The sequence below is a fragment of the Phyllostomus hastatus genome, unplaced genomic scaffold, assembly GCF_019186645.2.
Source record: "Phyllostomus hastatus isolate PE091 unplaced genomic scaffold, TTU_PhHast_1.1 phas_scaffold_129, whole genome shotgun sequence".
NCBI classification, from domain to species: Eukaryota; Metazoa; Chordata; class Mammalia; order Chiroptera; family Phyllostomidae; genus Phyllostomus; species Phyllostomus hastatus.
Window position 1 is genome coordinate 2,896,832 of NW_025334009.1, and position 12,245 is coordinate 2,909,076.

The 12,245-nt window shown below is 63.4% G+C and overlaps 1 long non-coding RNA gene across 2 annotated transcripts; it reads left to right on the forward strand.

The window, feature by feature from the left end:
• The first annotated feature begins 3,499 nt into the window (after positions 1-3,499).
• LOC123830697 lies at positions 3,500-11,990 on the forward strand. Of its 2 annotated transcripts, none has more exons than XR_006787803.1 (3): positions 3,500-3,722; positions 7,045-7,236; positions 9,224-11,990. It is a non-coding gene; the product is annotated as an uncharacterized LOC123830697 (long non-coding RNA). The 2 variants fall into 2 exon arrangements; XR_006787804.1 differs by having other exon boundaries at positions 7,048-7,236.
• Positions 11,991-12,245: the final 255 nt, after the last annotated feature.

Genomic DNA, 12,245 nt, shown 5'->3' on the forward strand with positions numbered 1-12,245 from the left:
TTCGCCCCTTGCCCCGGCTGGCCGTGTGGCTCGCTGCCAGCACAGGCTGTCCTGACCATTGGCCGCGGGCCTCTGGAATGACCAGACCCAGAGCAAGAAGTTCCACTTAGTGTCTGGAAAAATCTAGGGTCAGGCTGGATCCAGAGGGATCCCAGCTCAGGCGCCCGCCCGCCCCTGGAGGAAGTCCCGTTTTCTCTGCCTCCTCTGCCCTGTTGGACCGTCCCAGAGGACCGGCCTGCGTGTCCTGCGTTCACCCCGGCAGCCTCACCGCGCCCTCACGGGGAGACGCCGTCCCCAGAGGGCTCTCCCCCCTCGGGCGCTGCTAATCTGCCCTCCTGATCTCTGTCTGCTGCTTCCACACCTGTCAACGGGCCTGGCTTCCAGTGTTGCCCTGACTCTGCCTTACCCAGCGACTGAGCGGTGTCCAGGACAGCTTCCAGGGGCCCCTCTGTGACACGAGGCCCCGAGCGGTCCCTTCCAGCTCTGGAAGTCTAGGACCCCACGCTTAGAGACTGAAACACAAGCACCCTTCCCAGGAGGGTGCACGATGCCACCCCCCGCCGGGCCCCCAGGACTCGATGGGTTCACACCCAGCAGGACCTGCTGGGGAGGGTCTGAAAGGTGTCCCCCCCCCTCCGCCTGCCTTTCCCGCTGTGTGATCGCGGGCTGGTCTCTGCGGAAAGGGCAGAGCATGCGATGTTCGGGGGACTGAAAACGCAAACTTGCTCACCCGGGGCTCCCTGACACCGAGTGGGTTTGCATCTGCCAGGAGCCACTGTGAAATGTGGAAGAAAAGAACACGGGAGCAGAAAGCCCAAAGGGAAAAAGAAGGAGCGGAAGAGTAGGCACCCGGCCCCCACTCCCAGCGCCCCCCGAGTGCGCCAGGCTCACAGACAGCAAAGGACTTGGAGCTCGAGGTGCTAATGTGCAGGCGGCGGATCCATCCACTAACGCTCTGCGGCCTTCTGGTTTCCCCGCTCCGGGGTCCGCGGCCACCGCGCAGCCGCATGGGCTGCTCGCGGCACCAGGGCGGCTCAGGGTTGGCGGGGCTGACGCCCAGGCCAGGCCCCGTCCCCCGAGCACGGGTCTGCCGACCAGCGTCTCCCTCCGTCGGGCCCTCCCCTCAGCCTCGCTGGGGAGCCGCACGAGCCAACCCAGGCCGGGCGGACAGACACCCACAAACACACCGCCTTAGTGTGGCCCTCGGCTCCTTCGTGACCGCCCTCCTCCTCCCCCTCGGAGGACACAGTGCACACCGTCTTCCCACACGCACCCCCTTCTCCGAGCCAGCCCCCCGGCCCTTGCCCACGCTGGCCATGTCCTCTGCCTGGAAGAAGGCCATCTCCCCATCTGACTCGAGGGCGCCCCAGCTCTGCAGACCTCAGTTTGGACTGGTTCTCGGCGAGGAGCTGAGTCCTCCGCCTGAACCCACCGCCGTGTGGGGTTGCGCCCTCCCTTCTGTGCCCTCACCACCCCTGCCTGCCCCCAGAGCGCCTGTCAGAACCATAATTCAACGGTCATGGCTGATCACGGCCTTTCAGCCCGGGACAGCGGGGCTCCTGGGACATGGAGACCCTGCCTGGCCTTCGCCTGTGTCATCTCTGCCATCTGTCACCTGTGTCTCTGCTACCTGTCTGTCCGCTTTGCTAGACGCTATGACTGCGTGCACAGAGTCAGTGCTCAGTAATAACTCTGAACACGCGAATGACCGTCATTCAGTGGGGCGAAGGCCACGAGAGGTGGTGCCGCCGTCTGAGCAAGGGCAGGGTGCGGACAGCGGGTCCCGCGGTCCCGGGACCGCTGAGGACACACGGGGCAAGCCCGGGGCCCTCGTGGCCGGCGGCGAGGGGCCACTCTCGGACACTCGCCCGTCACGTGGAAGTCAGAGGTCTCGTCTTCCCCAATTTCCTGGGTGTTCCAGGGCGTGGGCTGATAACACAAGAGACTCTCCGAATTTCCTAACGGGGCGAGCGTGAACCACAGCCGAGTGCCAGTTCCATCACCAGACCACAGTGCGGCTCCGGGGAGCCCAGCACGCAGTCTGCGCCCGGCTGGTCGTTCAGGGCGAGTGGGCCCTCGTGGTCCCGGAGGACAGGAGCGGAGGCCGGAGTGCAGGCCTTCCCGGGCGGGCGGCCTGGAAGTGCTCTCCGCTGGGGGGCAGGGGGCACACGGCCGCCGCCCCTCGGTGCGGCCTTTCAAGGCCGGCCAGTTTCTCCTGAATGAGTCACTTTCTACGCGTGAAATTCCAATTTGTTTCTGCCCTGGCCAGTGTGGCTGGGCTGGAGTGTGTCATCCAGCACACCAGCGTGGCTGGGGGTTCGATTCCCGATCGGGGCACCTACCTCGTCGGCAGGTTCGGTCCTCAGTCAGGGCACAGGTGGAGGGCAATGGATTAATATCTCTCCCATCAACGTTTCTCTCCCCCTCTCACTGTTCATCAATAAACATATTATTTTATTTTATTTTTAAATTGTCATGGACATTTTCAAACACACATTCACAGCGAGAGAGAACAGTATAAAGAACCTCATACCCAATACCCAACCTCAGGAACGATGAATTCATGGACAGTTTTGCTTTATGTATAGCCCCCCCCACCACAAACTGGATACACGTGAATCAAACCCCAGACCGTCTGCCGAGTCCTCTGTAAACGCTCTCGCTGACTGACGGCTCCCTCTTAAACTGCAAGTAATCCCTGCTCGTTCCAAGGGGGGAATGTTTTCAATTAAAAAAGAGAGGAAATTGCCCCGTGTTCTAACCGCTCGGTGTTGACGTGAACAGGGCGGCTGGTCGAACAAAGTCGCTCGGACTGGGGTGGAACGTCCTCCTCCGCCCCTGCACGACCCCGGGCCAGGCGCCGCCCTGAGCCTCGGCCTCCGTGGGTGTGTGGGCACGTGTGGGCTTCCGTGGGTGTGTGTGGGTATGTGTGGGCTTCCGTGGGTGTGTGTGGGCATGTGTGGGCTTCCGTGGGTGTGTGGACACATGTGGGCTTCCGTGGGTGTGGGTGGGCATGTGTGGGCTTCCGTGGGTGTGTGGACACGTGTGCCTGCCGGAGGGTCGTGAGGAGGGAGGAGACCGTGGCGGTGGCTCGGCGAGCGCCCTGCCCGGGCCAGGGCCAACAGCGACCTTGGCCTTGGAGCCGAGCGCAGAACCCGGCTGTTTCGCCCACGGAACGCACAGGCCGCGCAGGAAGGGAGGCGGCCGGCGTGGGAGGGAGCACTTCTGCTTGCCTGTGGGGGTTTGGAGTCTCAGATCCCGGGGCCTCTGAAGCCGCTTCCAGGGGCTGACCTCAGGGCTGGGTCGTGCGTGGGCTAACGCGCATGGATGGGGCGGCTTTTTTCTTCGAATTCCACACCCTTGGTTCTGGAGGGAAAAGAAGGCGTGGCCTGGACACCTCCACTTTACAGACGGGGAAACTGAGGCCGGCCAGGGACGCCCCCCAGGACCCCGGAGCCAGCTAAGGGCTGGGCTGGGGCCAGAGGCCGGGCTCCCTGTGAGATGCACTGTGAGATGGACAGGCCGAGGGCGCGGGCAACGCCAACCGGAATGAGGGAGTAAAGGCCCACGGGGCCAAGGGCCGACGCCCTGCTGCCGGTGCGTGCTCTGGGGTGAGGGCGGCTTCCAAGAATCAGGCCCACGTGGCTCCTCCCCGGAGACGCGACAGTCAGGTCTGCGAGGACCCCCATCCGTCCGTCCGCGGAGACGAGGTCACAGACGAGGTATCTGGCCGCGAGCAAACGACTTCCCCCTCCGTTCTGGGGAACGCTGATAAAGGGCTTCCTTCCTCATTCTCGGGACCTGCGCCTCCGCCGCCAGGGCCCCTCTTGTCACACTATCCTCCCGCCCCCTCCACCCTCTGGCCGCCCTGGACTTGACCTTGCCCTGGGCTGTCTGTTTGACGGGATTCGGGGGCCACTCGACTCTCCTGGGCTCGGCTGGTTCCTTCTCCTCTTTCTGACACTGCCGGGTTTGTGTTTCACTTCTGCCGGCGAGGGGTGGGGCCCGGGGTGGCGATACGCCGTCACCTTATTTCTGGCAGCTGCGGTGGGCGCCGGGGCCGAGGTGTCTGGTTCTGGGCCTGCCCCCAGGCCCGCCTCCCCACCTGGCCCGCTCTGGTTTCCTCTTTTGCCCCCTGGGGAGAGGCGAGTCTGCCCCACAGCGCTGGGCGGAGGGAACTGGGACTACGGCTCTCACGAAACACCCCCTGAGCACCTACTGTGGGCTGGGTCGGCATGGGCTCGATCTCTCGGAAACCTGGCGTAGCCAGACAGGCTTGGAGAGACAGGGTGCTTGCCCGCGCCCACCCAGGGGCGACAGGTAGAGAGGCAGGAAGAACCTGGGATGCCCTGCCACCGGGCCACCCCGACTTCCTGGACAGTCACCCCTGAGGGACGCCCCTGGGACAGCCAGCAGCCGCCACCGCGGCCTTCCCAGATGGGGCCAGGTCTCCTGCATCCATCCTCTCCCGATGTGAGCGACAGCTGCAGACTGGACACCCCCGAAATCTCATCTCACCGAGGGGTGGGGGGGCCCAGTCTGTACGTTTGCTGCCGCTACCCCTTGTGCGGTCGAGGGAGCACTGCCCAGAGAGAGAGGCGCAGGGACGGGGGGCAGGGTCACACAGCAGGTCAAGGGCAGCGGAGGGCTGAGTGCGCGCTAGTTCACTCCTCCGATTGCTGAGCGCCTGCTGTATACCAGCCCCCATGTCCAGGGCTGGGTACGCAGGGGGCTCCCCGCCTCTCAGGGCTTACAAGTGTGGGGGTGGGGGCAATAAACGATCAGGTGACAGGTCCCTCCAGCCGGCCCGTCGCCCTCCACAGGGCAGTTTCCTTTGCACCGTTAATCTGCCAGGACAGACCAGCCACTGGGCTCTGGAGCTGGACCCCCGTGGCCACAGGCCATTCAGGGTGAGCTGCAGGCCGCCACTGCCCCACTCTCAGAAATCACCCGGCAGCCGCCATGCCCCAGGGGAGGGAGGAGAGCCCCCCCACCCCCCCGCCCCGCCGGGGTTTGGTGGGGTGGGCTGGGTGGGGCCCTGACTCACCACCCACCACCAACAGAGCTTTGTCTGAACACTTCCCCTCGGGCGAGGGAACACCCATCTGGAAACCAAGGTGAAAAGAGGGTGGAGCGGGCTCACCTCCGGGAGCTCCCGGGCCGCACCTCTGTGTGGTCTCTCCCTCCCGTCTGGCCCTCCCCCTTGCTCAGGAGCCACCTTCGCCCCAGCAGCCCACCGGGCAGCTGCCTCAGCCTGCAGCTGCCGAGGGCTCACGCCACGGCCCGGCTTTGCAGCGGCCACCCCTTCCCCCCCACTCTCCCGCCCTCTGGACCACTCCTCCTGGGGCCGCGGGGGAGGAGAGCCACCTCCCCGCACCCCACTACGTCTGTCCTGGTTCCCTCGTTCAGAGCAGCTGCCTCTCTCCTTGGCTTCAGAATAATCTTCCCAGACGACCGTCTCCCTGCAAAACACACTGGTTCTGTGCACTGCCGCCGGCCACGTGCGCTGGAGGGACGGCCTCGCTGCGGAGGGCGCTGCTGTCCTCCTCTCGCCGGACAGAGGGACCCTGTCCGTCCCGCTGACCTGTCGGCCTACGGCGAAGGGAGGGCCGGGAGCGGGCAGGAGCGCTGGCCTGCAGCGGGGCATTGCCTGCGGACACGCTCACCCACGTGCGGGGCAGGCGCAGCGCCCGGCCGGTCGGGTTTCTGCAAGCCCGGACCACGGCGAGGCGCTGAAGACGCTCTCTCCGCCACAGCGGTGTTTGCTTAGTCGAAGTTGGCAAGGAGGCCGGAGACGAGGCGGGGAGAGAGACGGCGGCAGGAGAGGGAGGGAGGAAAATCAGGGGCGGGAGGAATGAATGCGGAGATGGACAGAGAGGGTGCGGGAAGCGGCCATGGGTGGGAGAGACAGACAGACAGACAGACAGACACAGCGTGGGAATGAGGACACGAAGGGAAGAAGGAACACAAGGAAGAGCATGACAGAGGGAGGACGGGACGGATGGATGACAGTCTGACAGTCAGGGAGGACGGGACCCAAGGAGGCACAGGCTGGGGACAGAAAGGGGAACATAATGGGGGTGGGGGGGGAACAGAAAGAACCAGAAATTTTTAGAGCCGGGAAGGATCTCGAAGTTAATTCTTTTTTTTTTAATAGTCTTTCAGTTTTCAATGGACTCTAGCAGTTTTTTTAATTAATTTTCTTCTTTTAATTTAATTTTATTTATTATTTATTTTTAGAGAGGGAAGGGGGGGAGAAAGAGAGAGAGAGAGAGAAACATCAGTGTGCGGTTGCTGGGGGCCGTGGCCTGCAACCCAGGCACGTGCCCTGGCTGGGAACCGAACCTGCGACGCTTTGGTTCTCAGCCCGAGTTCAGTCCACTGAGGGACGCCAGCCGGGGCCTCGAAGTTGATTCTGGATTTCGCCAACACCCAGGTGTCCAGGCCCACGCCCGTCTCCCAGCTGTGCGGCGGGGACAGGTCGCTAAGATGCTGTGCCTCGGTTTCCTCATCGGCACACAGAGACAGCAGTCCCTGCCTCCCAGGTTCCTGGGAGGGCCGCGGGAGTGAACCCATCCAGCACATGCTCAGAGCACGCCAGGATGGATATTGTCATGTGTGGAGCACGCATGTGGCAGGAAGGGCGGGACGTGGGCCCTGGAGGGGCCGGCGACCCCGCCCTGCCGTGAGGGCCCGGCACGCTCCCGCCGCCCTGGGCCGTCCGCCTGGGTGTCCCGGTTTAGACGGCAGACTCATGGCAGACTTGCACGTCAGCTCTCTGGCGGGGCACAGGGCGTGAGCCGCCGGGCCGGGCCGGGCCTGCCTCAGCACAGCACGTGCCCGCCGTGGGGTGGGGGGGGGGCACCCCTGCAGGTGCAGTGCAGGTGGGCACGTCGTCGTCTTGCGGTGGCAGCTTCTGATTTTCCAAGAACAGCTGGAAATCCCCGCTTTTGTGTGAAGTCATCCTATTGTCTCAATGGACTTTTGTTTTTCAGGGTTTCTCAAGATTTGATTCTTTTTCAGTGATTCATTCTATTTCCAAAGCAGGGCCTCCCGTTTTGAAAGCGTCTCCCTACTGCTCTGGGGTCCCGCTGAAGCATGCCTGTGGTCTGGGCTGGCTGGTGGTCCGTGTCCACCCTGCTGACGAGGGGAAGTGACCGTCTGTTGCGGGAGCAAGACGAGTAAACAGGCGGTGACCACACCTGTGATAAGGGTGGTGGCAGCAGTGAGTGCAGGGTGAGTCAGAACCCAGAGGGGGGGCGGCTACCTCAGCCGGCAGGTGGGAATCAGGGAAGGCTTCTTGGAAGAGGCTGACAACTGAGCTGATTCCTGAGAGATGAGTGGGGACAGGTCCCAGAAATAGTCATCGTGGTGGCAGGGGCTGTTCCCCTCGCTGCCTCCCAGGTGTGGGGCACAAGCACCGTCTCACGGAACCAGCACGATCACCCGGGAGGGACGTCACGGGGCATGGCTGTTCTCATTTTCTAGGAGACTCGGGCCCAGACAGGGTGAGTCACCCGTCCGAGGACACACAGCCCGCACCTGCGATGGGCCCCACCGCGCATCCGGGGACTTCACAGCCTCCGAGAGCTAGACGCGCCGGCAAAACTAAGGCAGCGCCTGGCAGCTGAAGCTTGGGGAGCATTCAGGACACAGAGCCGGGCACTGGGTGGCAGGTCCCGAGGCAGGGAGAGGGAAACCAGGCCCCGCTCAGGAGCTCAGGCTGCTATCGTCGCCCGCCCGAGGGAACGCAGGCTAGAGGCTCGGGGATCCTCGCCCCTCCCCCGCACCTCGCGGAAGAGGAAATTGAGGCCCAGAGCACTGCCCCCCTCCCCCACCCAAGGTCACGCGGCCCAGCTCCGGGGGGGCCTACCCCAGGCTTTCCCTTCTGCAGGGACCGAGCCCCACCCCAGGGCGGGACCGTGGGAAGCGAGAGGGCCCAGCACCGTGGCTTTCGAGACTTTCTACGGAAGATTAAAGAGTTATCTGAACAAGGGACATTAATCTGCCCGATCCCTCTCCCTCGCACACCCTGGGTGGACCCAGCTCGCTCCTGCGGCCTCACCCTCCCCACCCACCAGCAGCTCCCGAGGAAGGGAGCGGGCGGAGAGATGGTTCTGGCTCGGAAACCGTGGGCCGGGGCTTCCTCCGGGGCCAGCCCCCCGGGAGCCAGCCCTCTGAAGCCACCACGGGTGGTGACCAAAGCCGCTGGCGAGGCCTGCTAGGGCGGGGCGGGCTGGCGGCGGAGACAGGCAGGCCCTGCAGACGCAATTCACAATTCATGTCGCTGCTCCCTGGGTCCCCGCCTGCGCGGGTGGCCGATTCCTGTGCAGCCAGCCACGGAGCTACCCAGCAGAGATCTTGAGGGCCGGGCTGGTCGCAGCTGGTTTTCTGGGCAGAGAGGTCTCCCGGCCTTGTTCTGCGCCCGTGGCGGGCGGGCCTGCGTTTATTTGCGTGGATGAATCCAAACCACTCAGTTGGCTCACGCGGCTAGGCCCACTCGAGGAAGGACAAAATGCCGTGTCTGGGAGCCACGGGCAGGTGACGCCCCTGATCTCAGGGGACTTGGATTCTAGGAGGGGGACAAAGACCACGGATGAGTAGTAAAATCATTTCGGAGGCCACCAGGGTGATCCTAGACCAGCATCTGCAGGCCTGGCACTACAGACATTTGGGGCTGAGCCACCCTCACTTGCGAGCGCTGGCCTCTGGGTCGCAGGAGGCTGGGCAGCACCTCTGGCCTCTCTACCCATCAGACGCCAGCAGAAACCCCCTTTGTTGTGACATCTCAGAATGTCCCCAGACGTTGCCGAATATCTGCTGGGGGGCGACACGAACCCCCCCCCCCCCACCGGGTGAGCCCCACCGCTCTACCGAGAGCTACGCAATGCACGTACGAGGCAGGCTGCAGGCACGGTGTGATTTTCTAGCTCTCAGATGAAAAAGTAAAAATGTGCGGGTGAAATAACTGTTATGATTTTTTAAGAACAGTATGTAGTGCCTTTTCTTTCATTTCATTTGATGGTTTTAGAGAGTGGGGGGAGAGAGAGAGACCAGCCCTGGTGCAACGGGTTGAGGCTCTAACCCACCGAGCCACCCCGCCAGGGCTGCCCATGTTGGAGCAGATTTGATTTTACCTCGTGTATCTAAAATACTCTCACTTCCACGTGTAACTAATACAAAAGGGTATTGGAGAGAGATTTACGTCATCTCATTCCTCCAGGTCCTCCAAATCTGCGTGCATTTTCCACTCGGACCCAGCACCGTCCCGGAGTCCCAGCAGGAATGCCGGCCTGCTGACCACGCTCCCAGCTCCCCAGGAACAGCCTGGAACCAGAGCCGGGCTCTTCGGTGCGGTCCCGGCGGGAGCCGCCCAGCGCCGGGGAGCAGTCAGCCACTCCGGCCGCGGCCCCTCCCAGACCTGCTGGTTCCGGTCTGCGACTTAACAGCTTCCCGGGCATTCATCTGAGAAAGCGTGGGCGAGGAGGACGTCACAGGGCCCAGGTGGCAGGCATTTCCAGGGCAACGGAAATTGGTTAAAATGAAACGCACTTTTCTGTTAGTTAGCTTGTGTCTCCGCTTCCCTGCCCCCCCCAGACTGGGATTATTCAGGCTTTTTCTCCGGGTTGTGTGGAATTTAAGTGCAAGCTTGCCCGGGGAGCCTTTCTCTCTGTCCAGGCTCCCCGGAATCACAGAGCCGCCCCCACCCCCGGGTTGTGCAGGGGTAATTCTGCTGCCGGGCCAGCGCCGGGAGAGGGGAGACCCCACCCGACTGCAGGGCCCGTGGGTGGGGGGGTGACGGGCAGACCCCCCTGAGCGGCTTGGGCCCGCCAAGGCCCCCACTCCAAACGGGGTAGGTGTGTGTGCACAACCACTTCCACACTCTCTCACACTCAGGACCTTTCATGGGGGAGCAAGTGTGTGCACACAGGGCTAGCAGAGCCCTGGTAGTTCTGTCACCCGTGTGGACTAATGTCCCCAAGGCCGGAACATTATCAAATGGTTATTCAGGAACCTTTCCAAGCTCCCACCCTTCTGTCCCCACCTGTCCTTCCTCAGGAAGGCCACCTTCCAAGGCTCACCCTGCATCTACCCAGGGCCGGCCCCGCCCACGCCCGGGCCCTGGCCCTGGCCCCAGATCCGGGGAAGGCCCAGCCCTCCCAGCTGCCGTCAGCGTGTTGCTGGTCACGACACGTCCCAACTGAGGGTGCTTATCTCAGGCCCCCGGCAGTCCTCACCTGGCCGTACTTCCTTTCCCTCTCACCAGCCAGCCGCCGGGCCAGCTCCCCAGGCAGCGGGAGGGGTGACAGAGAGGTCAGGGGAGGCTCAGGCAAAGCTGTGTGGGAGGAGGGTGCCGCCAGGCACAGGGGGACCCAGATGAAACCCACAGTGCCCCTTGCAAGCAGCGATGGGCCATGGACGGGCCTGGAAGGGAGAGGAGGGCTGAAGGGAGTCCCCTGCTCCCCAGGCCCAGCCAGAGCCCTGCACTGGGGCTCATGCTGTGGGGTCCTCTTGGGGAGACAGTCCCATTTAGGTGGGCGAATAAAGCCGAGGGGGGTGGCGGGACCCTGGGCTGCGGTGCCCGCTCCCTAGCTTAGTGACCTGGATGGAGCAGGCCGCTCAATCCCTCCCGCCCTCAGCTGCCTCACCTCTGCCGCGGGCAACCGGCAGATTAAACACCAGCGAGTAAGCGAGATACAACGCCCCTAGGACCCCGCGCAGGCCTCCCATTTGGAACACGGCGTCCCCGGCACAGCTCCTCCAGAGGGAGCTGCGGGAGGCCACACGGCTCGAGAGCAGCCCGAGCTCCAGCCCCGGGGGGCTGAGGCCGGGGATACACACTTCCTTCCCCCGGCCGGGCTGACTCACTGGCCGGCCGCGCTGGCGGCTCCCGGGCTGGAAACCCTCTCTCCCGCGGGCTGCCTTTCTGCTCCGGGAGCGGACACCTCTTGTTTTCGCCTGCCCAGCCACCGTGCCCTTTCAGTCTGGAAACAGCGTTTGTTCCTTTCTCAGCCTGGGAGATCTTTTTTTGTTGTTGGAAAAGATTTCTTTCAAGGGAAGCAGTTAGGCTGCTGGCCTGTAAGCCTAGAGCTGCGGGCAAGATTCTTGGCCACCTCGTGGGCCTACGGAGGCAGAGCTAAGGACTATAGAACAACAGGTCCCTAACACTACCATGCGGGCACCTAGATACAGCCGTGCCTGAAGTCAGACCCTGGATTGTTTTTCCCCGCTAGCTGGTTTAGATTCAGCTTGCAATCAAGAGTGCCTGACTGACTAATAGTGCCCGACTTGTCTGATACCGAGGCTCCTGTACCTTAAACCATATCAGACTGACTCAGCCGTGCAGAGAGACTGAAGAGGAAAAAGGCAAAACAAACAAGTGAAGAACTTTCTCTTTCAGGCTCCCTTTCGTGTTCCGTGCGTGGTCCCTCGGCTCGCGGTTGCTGAATGAGTGTGCAGGCCTGTTGGAGGAAGTCCTCCTCGCGGCCACTCCTCAGTGACCTGGTTACCTGCACCAACGTCACGGTGCTTTGTGCCACCCGAGCGGCCCTGACACGCAACAGCCGGCCAGTCCCGCGGAGGGGCGTGCAGCCCCGCGCTGGGGAGAGCCACGCGAGACTCCGCCCGGGGCTGTGCCGCGTCGGGGACGGACGGCTCTGGCCGCGGAGGGCCTCCGGACGAGGCATCACTCAGCAAATATTTGCGGTCCCTTGCCCGTGCTGCTCTCTTAGGTGGTCTTAATCGCCATCCTCCAGATAAGTGGATCCAGTCTGTCATTGCTGAGATAGTTAGCATTCCAACACACAGGAAAAAAAGCTCTCCCTTCGTTCGCCCTTCCCAGGGCTGATCTGTCTTCCTTCTCCGGCGCCTCCGCCGCGGCCTGGCAGGCAGTCCCCAGTCTCAGCCTCACAGCGGCTTTGGGGACCGAGGCTCCTCGAGCCCCGGTGTTGGGGTGTCGAGTCACCCACCGGGTCATGCAGAGGGATGCCTCCCGGTGAACATCGCACCAGAGCAGCTAGACTTTGGGCCTCGCTGACCGGTGACCCGGCTGCCCCGACCCGAGGGGCAGAAGATGGGAGCTGGGGGGGTGGGGGGCGGGGTGGGGCGCTCCCTCTGCGCAGCCTGCAGCCGGTCACCCCGCGATGACCTCACCTGGCACCCAGTGACTCACCCCCTCTCCTCCCCCCGCCCGGCTGATCTTTCTCATTTGGAATACCTGAGGGGAATACCAGGCTCCGGCATGC